The 10,396-nt window shown below is 42.2% G+C and overlaps 2 long non-coding RNA genes across 3 annotated transcripts in view; one reads left to right on the forward strand and one right to left on the reverse strand.

The window, feature by feature from the left end:
- The window catches only part of LOC145660092 (uncharacterized), a 302,422-nt gene that overhangs the window by 50,251 nt on the left and 241,775 nt on the right, over positions 1 to 10,396 (forward strand). The gene's annotated exons all lie outside the window — the stretch shown is intronic.
- On the reverse strand, positions 1,995 to 5,755 carry LOC145660025 (uncharacterized). The gene is made up of 3 exons (XR_014126245.1): positions 5,715 to 5,755; positions 5,296 to 5,632; positions 1,995 to 2,234 (listed from the first exon to the last, which is right to left on the reverse strand). It is a non-coding gene; the product is annotated as an uncharacterized LOC145660025 (long non-coding RNA).

A 10,396-nucleotide genomic window follows, 5' to 3' on the forward strand; every position in this document is an offset into this window, starting at 1 on the left:
TACCAGCTCTATAGCCAAGAAAGCCCAGCAGTAACTCCTACTTCTAGCTCATCCCCTGCCAATATCCTCACCATGTTCCACAATAGACAGCATCCTGAGCAGCTGCTTCACTGCCTGGTTTAGGAACTGACTCAGACCGCAAAACCCTGAAGAGAATAGTAAGAACAGCAGAAAAGGTCCTCAGGGTCTCTCTTCCCTCCATCATGGACATTTACAACACACGCTGCTTTCGCAAAGTTACCAGCCTTAGAGATGAGCCCACACTCCACTCACAAAAACTCTTCTCTATCTTACTGTCTCTGAAGAGGTACAAAACATGTGTTTTCAGTCATACTGCACAACAGTTTCTTCCCCCATGCCATCAGATTCCTCAACTCCCAGAGACTTACAACAAAAATTGTATTCCATTTAACAATACTGTGTTCTTAAATGAATGTACTGTTACCTCAGTGACTGCTGTATGCTATAAGCGTATTTGTTTATATGTCACAGTATGGTGCACTGGTTGGAGTTGCCTATATGTTAATATTTGTGCTGTATTTCATATTTATTGTTTACACATGTTCTCCTTTTGTGTTGCATCATGGTACTGTAGGCGCATTATTTAATTACCTGTTTATAGCTAGAAAGTGTCACGGTTGGTCAGCTAGTTAGCAGGGGAGACACACCCACCCCTGCTAAGGACTACACATCGCACCTGCCCCGTTCACAATCCCCTGATTACTAATTATTTTCACCCATTCCACATTCACTCCCTGCTCTATTTTAACCCTCAGATCTGAGGAAACGGAGCTGCACATTAGCGGTCCTACTACGTTGAGTCGAACCATGCATGATCAATTGTCTAGAGGAAGACTAGCTCCTCTGTATTTGTATTTGAGGTTCCGTGCTTCCATCATGGACAACCTATGGAGAATAAAGATTACCTCACTGCTGACCCGCCTCTCGCTTCCATTCACCCGCCGCCGTCACAGAAAGACAATAAAAAGCCTCTTGACCACTCTTTTGACCTCTGTTTACCAGACTCTAGATCCTAAGTTATGGGCCACCCATTGTATTTCTTCTGTAACCAGGCCACATATGTGGTTTTTATCCCCTTCTGAAGATATGTCAATTAGCTGACTTCAAGTTGGCTTTATATTGGTTTCAAGCCTCTGTTTCCAGGGGGCATAGTGGAAGTGGCCTGTTGCTTGCATTCTGTATGCTAGGATCTTGAGCTTAACTACTACAGTGGTATATACCAGTTTGTTGGTTTCAGTTATACAGGTTGTTGGTATTGTGCTTATTGCTGCATTTACATTTGTGAGCATACTGTCTGATGGTAGCTTACCACGAAGTTAGGTGAGCCTCAAGCAGTGGATGACAGTAGTTACCTTAGTCATGACCATCATCTGCATGGCCACAGCTGGACCACACAATGTCCACATTACAGTTTGGCTCTGGTGGATTCCTGATGTAGTCTGACCTTTCTTTCTCAGATGCAATATGTGTTCGGTCTAGGCAGTGATACTGACCCTTTATTTCATCCATCCTTATAGTATTATTATACTTTACATATATAACATAGAATCTAATATTATTTATCTTTTATATACAGTGAATGTAAAGATTGTGGGGTGGGGCCTGGTGGGTGGGGTCTGTCATAAATGCTATTGAGCTCTTTCATTCTAAATAGTTTTGAAGGGCACAGATCTGCAAAATCCATCACAGTTTGAGCGTATGAAAAATACATGGAACGTAAAAAAAAAATTATATTGTAAATCTGTCTAGTTTTATCTCTCTTACCAAATTTATTTCACTGTTTATATTATACACTGTTTATATTGAACAGATTTTATGTTCTATGATTTTATTATCCAGTGTTTTATTGTTGTTTGAACTGTTTTTTTATCTTGAATGTGTGTACTCTTATTGTGTGCTATAATTTTAAAAAGTTGTATACAACTAAAGTTTACTATTATTATTATTATATTAGTACCACCAAATGGTTTAGTTTAATGGCTTTATTGAAGCTTCATGTTTTAAACCATGCCACATGATCATAATAATGATCTGAGTGTAGTCCTCTTCCTCCTCTTCATCACAGTGTCTCAGTGTCTCTTCCGTGATGCAGTGATGGGCACAGTGACGTGTTCACCGTTGCCACACTCACAGCAAGCATGAGATGGAGCTTTCAGCTGGGGGGGGACGGTGAGTCTTGCAGCTGGCTGGAACAACCGTCTGTCCATCCTCATCTAAAATGGATGAAAGCAGAGAATGTTTGCAGTGTTCATTTTAATTTAGTCAAAGAAATAACCTGCTAAACCTGCCTGTGTGGCGTTCACATTACTCTAACGCAGAATATTTACCATATGCCTTGTTTGTATGTTATATTGAACAGCAAAAACACAGGGCCTGCTATTCTCTTCAATTAATTCTCGAGTCTGCATCTTTATTTTTCTATTTAAAATGTACTTAATAATACATCTGGATTTTGGGAAATAAGGAACCACATGAGTGTAATGGTTGGGAGGCTGAGGGTGAACACATATACAAAGTAACAATGCCTCGGATGTGAGAGTGAACTGGAACAATGACTAGGCAAACCCTAAAGAGAATGAGTAAACGAACAGACAGGATTAACAAATAAATAAGTTTAATATAAAAAAAATGAACAAGAAAAACAACACAATAGAATGAGGGAAAGAATCAGAAGACTAAGCAGGCTAACAGGGCGAGGCTGATAACAAGGCAACTAAGGAAACTTAACACTAAGGAACGGCTAACAGGAGAACAACGATGAAGCACAGAACCAGGTTACTTATGCTAGACGAGACTGTAAACCATGGACAGGCACAGGAATTGGGACAGACTGAGGGAAAAGGAGTGGGACTGGCAACATGGCTAGAACAGGAGGCGAGCACAGAGACAGGAGAGGAGAAATACTGGGATAGCTGCGGGAACAGGGACAGGCACAGAAGCAAAGGCAGACGTAATTATGTTAAACAAAACTGAGACAGGCACAGCAACAAAATAAACAACAGGCATGAGTGCAGCTACTGGAACAGGTAAAGGAACACCGATGCCACAAGGCAGGGTAACAGGTTTTTACCAAGTTCACACAAACAGGTATAGATACATTATGTAGATGCAGTTACAGAAGTGTCGTAGGGCGTGGGCACCAGTGGAGCATGAGCTGAGCGTTCACGAGCACGTCTGACGTGTCCTGAGCGTCCACCTGCATGTCCGATGTGGGTGCCGAGTCATGGTTGCGTTCAGCGATCGCAGGCTCAGGAGGTCTGGAGGTGCGGCTGCACTCAGCGATGGAAGGCGTGGGAGGTTTGCAGGCGCGGCACTGGGAGGAGCGTAGGCAGGCAGGCCAGAGAGAAAAAGGCTGGGGAGGCAGGCAGGCACGGAGGGAGGGAGGCTGGGGAGAGAAGGAGGCAGGGAGGCTGACAGGGAGGGAGGGAGTGAGGGAGGCTCAGGAGGCAGTGAGGCAGGTAGGCAGCCAGGGTGGGAGGGAGGGAGGCTGGGGATACATGAGGCCAGACAAGCAGCATGTGACCCATACTCCAGGGGAGGCTGGGAATACATGTAGCCACATGATTAGAATCGAGACCCAGACACCGAGGGGAGGCTGGGGCTACCCATGGCCGGTAGATCTGAATGGAGACGCAGGCTCCTGGGGGAGGTTTGGAATACATTCTGTTCATCTGGCCACATGTAACCCCAGACTCCCTCCCTCCCTTCCTGCCTCCCTCCTTTCCTCCCCAGTGTACCCAGTGTTCTTGCTCTCTCCCTGCCTGCTTGCCTCCCCACCCTCCCTGCCTCCCTCCATCCAAGCCTGCTTGCCTGACTCCCCAGCCTCACTCCAGCCTCTCTGCCCACCCAGCTTGCCTGCCTGCCTACCTGCTTACCTCCAAAGCCTCCCTCCCTTCCTGCCTTCCCCACCTGCCTCCCCAGTGCCTCTATCTCCCTCCCTGCCTGCCTGCTTCCCCAGCCTCTCTGCTTACCCTCCTGCCCACCCACTTGCCTGCCTGCCCAGCTTATGTGCCAGTCTGCCTCCCTCCCTGTTTGCCTGTCTCCCTCACTCCTCAGCCCCCTCCCTCCCTCCATCTCTCCCTGCTTGTCTGCCAGCCTGCTTGTCTTCCCAGACTCCCTTCCTCCCTCCCTCCCTGCCTCCCCAGCCTACCACCCTCCCTGCCTGCCTGCCTGTGCACCCTCCATCCCTGCCTCCCTGCCTCCCCAGCCTCTCTGCTTACCCTGCCACCTGCCCACCTGCCTGCCCAGTTTACTTGCCTGTCTGCCTCCCTGCCTGCCTATCTGGCACAGTGATGCATTCACCCCTGCTATGCTCACTCTCCATCACTGTGCAGCAAGCATGAGATGGAGCTTTCAGCTGGAGGCTGATGTTGAGTCTTCCAGCTGGCTGGAGCAACAGTGTGTCCATCCTCATCTAATATGCATGAAAGTAGAGGAGGTTTGTACAGTGTTCATTTTCATTTAATCAAAGAAATAACTTGCTAAGCCTGGCAGCATAGTGTTAACTTTATTCTAATGCAGCATATTTATCTGGGGGATGGGACATCTTGCTCGACTGGGTAGCAGCAGCACATGGTATTTCTGGAATGTTGGACCAAGTTGCATCGAAAGATGTTTCGACATACGTCTTGTGATTCCACTCTTACTTGAAATGGTCATATTCCAGACAATCCATGCACCTCTGTTATCTTTTTTTCATGAAAAGAAGCCACGCCTCTCCTCCATGACACCTTCTTGCATGTTTGTAAGAGATTGAAATCATGACACTCAATGTTAGTTTTGCACAATGCCTAATTCAGAAAAATGCACAAGCAATGCTAAAAAGAAGTCTTCATCTCGGAGTCGTATAATTCTGATGGATCGGGCAATTTGGAACTGGTTCCTGATTCCCATCACTTTGCTTCATGAATGAAAAAGCTGATTGTGTGTTGAGGAAAACAGATGTTTTTATAAGTGGCTGTGAATGGATTTGCTTTTACTATTAAAGTGTGTTATTCCGACTACCATATCTTCTCAGATTCACTATTCATTCGAGTTCTCTTAAGTTTATAGTCTGCTATAGACTGCTACCTGCATATCTAACACAGAAATTAGTGCTTCCCATTGCAGAGCCAAGATTATTCTGACATGTTAAGTCATTAAAATGACTTCATTCTGGTTACCATGATATTAAGAATGGAATGCTTTGAGAATACCAACTCCAGACAGATAAACAGAAAACCTATAGATGATGCATAAAATGAATGCTGGATGAAAATAGATACATTTACTCACATCTGCAGGAGAACCTGCCATGTCTCTCTCCTCCTTCAGTGTCTGCTGCTCCTCCCTCATCTTCCTCAGCCACTCTCCCATCATCTCCTCATCTGCTGCCTTGTGGTGTCCATGTGGAAAGGGGTGACACTGTGATGTGGGGGAATGGTGCCGATGTCTATGTCGTTGGTTATAAGGATGGATTCTGTTTCAGCGAAAATCCATGTTAGTTTAAAACACAGTGACCTCTGTATACGTTTCTGTAGACGTTGCCGGTTGTACGAGGTGAAATATTTGTGAGCTCCGCCAGAGGGCTCGATGAATAGTGGATGACAGTAGAGGGATTCACCCCCTCTGCCTGTGTGACAAATTAACGCACTGCATAAACTTTTAGACATAAAGCTTTTAACATATGGTAGACGCACTCTAGAAAAGATTACCTTGTAACAACTCATTCAATATATGAACTGTTTCATCAGCTTGTGTCCTTATATCTGCAAATAAAAGTAACAAAAATGTAAACAAAACAAATACATAAAATTAAAATTTATAAAAGTTCACAAATAAGAAATTACCTTGGGCGGCAATTCACTCCACAGAGTCAAGGAAGTCGTGAACGTCGGAAACTATGGAAATACATAAAACAGAATTATAGACCATGAGTAGAAAAGATCACCATAATGATATCCTTTATACCAAAACCGCATTTATGTCAGGTCATGTACTGGTTAATTTAAGTAAATAGATTCACCCACTTCGAAGCTAAAGTTTTTTCTATTTAGCTAGCCCTGAGAATAAGAATAGCCGTCGATCAAAAGAGTTTTAGTCGATCAAAATATTTCACGTACTCTATGGCATAGCGGTCATATTACATATTGACCATTAATCATCAGAATAAAGACATTGACAATATCCTTTCCTAGATAGCTCGCAAAAGAATACTTACGATAGCTTGTAGATACTACGCATTGATTGTTAAAATGTATGTTTTGTCTAGACCTGAAATGAATTACGACGCTAAGCCCCACTGAGTTAAATCATACAACGCACGATCAAGTATTTCATCCATTAGCTAAATAAATAGCTAAATACACGTCAGCCTTTTTAGTAACTTATACTAATATAAGGTATAGCATGAATTAGTTAAGCATTACTGAATTGCTTACCTGTTGTGAACTAAAGGATTGAAATACCGAAAACACGGCTTTAAGAAAAAGTCGGTGGGGATAGAAATGGTTTTCGGATAGAAGGTGTAAATTACGTCCCTCCCCCAACACCTCTCTCAGTTGTGGAATGCACTGAAAGTGGTAAGAGTACAACGTGTGATAACGGACAAAAACCTTGTGTGATAAAACTTATAGAGTAACCACAATGGTTAGAGATCAGACAAAATAAATTAATTAAAACTTTGTGATGTTTTCTGAAAAGTTTGCTTATTGCCTTGTTTGAATACATCTGGCAAATAAGATGTAAAGCGGTGTCGTGGGAGAGATGTGTGTGTGTGAGAGAGAGAGAGAGAGAGAGAGAGAGAGAGAGAGAGAGAGAGAGAGAGAGAGAGAGAGAGAGAGAGAGAGAGAGAGAGAGTCAATGACCTCTGACTGCAGAGTGTGTGTCAGAGAGGACACTGAACAGATAGAGAAAGTGGAGACAAACTGGTGTAGTATGAGACTAAAAAATTTTATTTTCTTTAATCACATTATTTCACTATTAAAGAATTATTTCAATGATTCCTACTCAAACATCTGGGGTACAACTAAATTTAAATGAGCGGGTACGAGGGTCTGGTTTTGTGGGAGGAGTTGCACGCTGCACGGGATTGGTCAGACCGGGTGGTTGGGTAGAAAGAAAAGGCGGCAAAATTGAGGAGTCAAATGAGGAGTGTATTTCTGACCCTGGGAGGAGTTTTTTTTTTTTTCACCATATATCATATTTTGTCAGAAAGTTTTTCCTGCATGTTGGGGGGAGGGGGGGTGAGGAGGTGTAACCTCTAGAGAATCAACCAATGGGAGGGAGTGGGAGGGGTGAATGAGTGGGTGAGTGAGAGAGAGAGAGACACACACACACACACACACACACACACACACACACACACACACACACACATACACACACACACACCCGAGACCCATACGCAAGTTTGAGTATGACTACATGACCGGCAGCAGAGCGGAGCGGACATTAAAGACTGGATGGTACGTATTCGTTTAAGACTCGGAAGTTTTATTTACTTTGTGTTTTAATTTATTTTCATATAATATTGTCACATCATAAATCATATAATAATAATAATAATAATAATAATAATTTATATATATATATATATATATATATATATATATATATATATATATATATATGTATATGGAGGGTCAAAACAAATCAAGCAATAAATCATTTTTTTGACAGTTTGTAAATTCCATTAGGCTTTATAGGTTTATATGGAGGCTCTGCAAGAATAGCAAAGTGTGATCAGTTATAAGTAATGAGGGTTCAGGGCTGTTATGTATTTTGTACATTTAGCTTTATACTTTATACTACAGAACTGATGGATTTACAATTTGTACAAGCAGAAATGTTTAGTTTCCTGTGTGTCAGTTTGCTGTGTGTCAGTGGTGGTAATACAACAGCTTAGTCTGAGGCTACAGGGCTCTGTAGGTGCAGTGTTTCCTTTCTGAGGCAAGCAAATTGCCTTTTCTTTTAAATACAAATCAATCATTTTCTGTGAGAGAATCAAATAATTGCAGATACAAAGAGGTGGGACTTAATACTGTGAATCATACACTACATGTCCCAAAAAAAAAGGTCACCACCTGGATTTAACTAAGCAAATAGGTAAGAGCCTCCCATTGGATAATTACTGCATAGGTAATTATGTTTCAGCTGGAAACAAGTTATTTAACCCTAATTGATGCAGTGAGTACCTTCTCAGTTGTTAAACAACCATGTCGAAAGACACATCCTGTGGTAGTGGAAAAGATGTTAATCTGTTTCAGAAGTGTCAAATTATTGGCAAACATCAAGCAGAGAAAACATCTAAGGAGCTGCTGAAACTACTAGAATCAGGTTAAGAACTGGCCAATGCCTTATTAAAAAGTGGAAGGACAGCGGGGAAACATCATCTTCGAAGAAGGAATGTGGTCGGAAAGAAATCTTGAATGATCGTGCTCGGCGATCACTTAAACGTGTAGTGAAATCAAATCATAGAAAAACAACAGTAGAACTCATGGGTATGTTTAATAGTGAAAGTAGGAGCATTTACACACGCACAATGCGAAGTGAACTCAAGAGATTGGGACTAAACAGCTGTGTAGCTGGGAGCATAAATATTGGACTCTGGAGCAATGGAAGAAGGTCATTTGGTCTGATGAGTCCAGATTTACCCTGTTCCAGAGTGATGGGTGCATCAGGATAAGAAGAGAGGCAGCTGAAATGATGCATCCATCATGCCTAGTGCCTACCGTACAAGCCTGTGGGGGCAGTGCTATGATCTGGGGTTGCTGCAGTTGGTCAGGTCTAGGTTCAACAACGTTATGTGCCCAAAGAATGAGGTCAGCTGACTATCTGAATATACTGAATGACCGGGTTATTCCATCAATGGATTTTTTTCTTCCCTGATGGCATGGGCATATTCCAAGATGACAATGCCAGGATTCATCAGGCTCAAATTGTGAAAGAGTGGTTCACCAGCATGAGACATCATTTTCACACATGGATTGGCCACCACAGAGTCCAGACCTGAACCCCATTGAGAATTTTTGGGATGTGCTGGAGAAGACTTTGTACAGTGGTCCAAATCTCCCATCATCAATATAAGATCTTGGGAAAAAATTGATGCAACTCTGGACAGAAATAAATGTTGTGACTTGCTTGTGGAAATGATGTCACAGCGAACGCATGCCGTAATCAAAGCTAAAGGCGGCCCAATGAAATATTAGAGTGTGTGACCTTTTTTTTTGTTCAGGCAGTGTATTTTCTCAATGATTCTTGAAACTTGGTGCTCAAACAACCAGAGCTGAAATCTAAATGTCTTTATATGCCTCATGTCAGCCACAATTCCAGGGTGTTTATACTCTAGAAACTAGAAACACCTAGTACAGTTAGAAAGTACAGCCTATCTGTTTCCATGAATATTTTGTGTTAGAGATCCACTATTTTATCACTGGTCAGTTTCTGACCACATGACCCAGGCACCTTGGACTAAATATGGGGAGATTAAAATAAAGCACAAACAGAACGTCATATTTTATTTCTGAGTGTTTCAGGTCTGTGATCTATTAGTGTTGCATCAGTGGGTTCAGATTCATATTTTAGATGAGAATAGCATTCCATATTTGTCTAGTTGACTGTATTTTTATTCATAGTACGATAGTTATTGGTACAGACCAGTCACTAAGGGTAGTCAACATTTCATGCATACTATAAATATACAAGAGGTTGGTTTACCTGTTACTTGGAGTTTGACCTCTATAAGATGATGACTGCTGATACTACACCTGTACTGTCCCCCGTCCTCTTTAGTCAGACCAGATATGAACAGAGAGAAATTTGTTGGAGCAGTAACCAGCTGAATTCTATCAGTGTAACGGTCAGTTGACTGGTCAGTTGACTAGATGACTTTAGATTCTTTATAAAAAAAAGAAAAAAAAACTCCATCTGACAGTCTTTGGCTCGGCCAGCAGTTCAGTTTAAGATCTTCATCAGTTTTATTAAAATATGAATGGATTATAAAAATCTTGTATTTGTATTTGCACATACTCATTCAAGGTTACCCAGCACTAAATTCTCCACTAGGTGGTGCTACTGAGAAAGAAATACAGTAGAGATACTGTGACGGTGGCATTTTGCATCAGTGACAATGTGTATCCTTGTTAAACCTTCGTTGATTTATTACTTTTGTTTTTTAATGCCTTATCTTATTTTCACAAAACAGATTAAATGTATTACTGCGCAAAATCACATCACCAATGAGCATTCATCTTTGACTTTTTGATATGAAGCATTATCTAGTGCTCGAGTCACCTGTTCTTGCACTGCTCTGTCACTGGGTTTTAATATTACAGACGAGTGCAGCACATCAGAGCGATCCTGGAGAAACGCTGGTATGTGAACTCATGCAGGGTTT

This window comes from Electrophorus electricus, chromosome 2, assembly GCF_041902795.1.
Source record: "Electrophorus electricus isolate QZ-2024a chromosome 2, ASM4190279v1, whole genome shotgun sequence".
In the NCBI taxonomy this organism is placed as follows: domain Eukaryota; kingdom Metazoa; phylum Chordata; class Actinopteri; order Gymnotiformes; family Gymnotidae; genus Electrophorus; species Electrophorus electricus.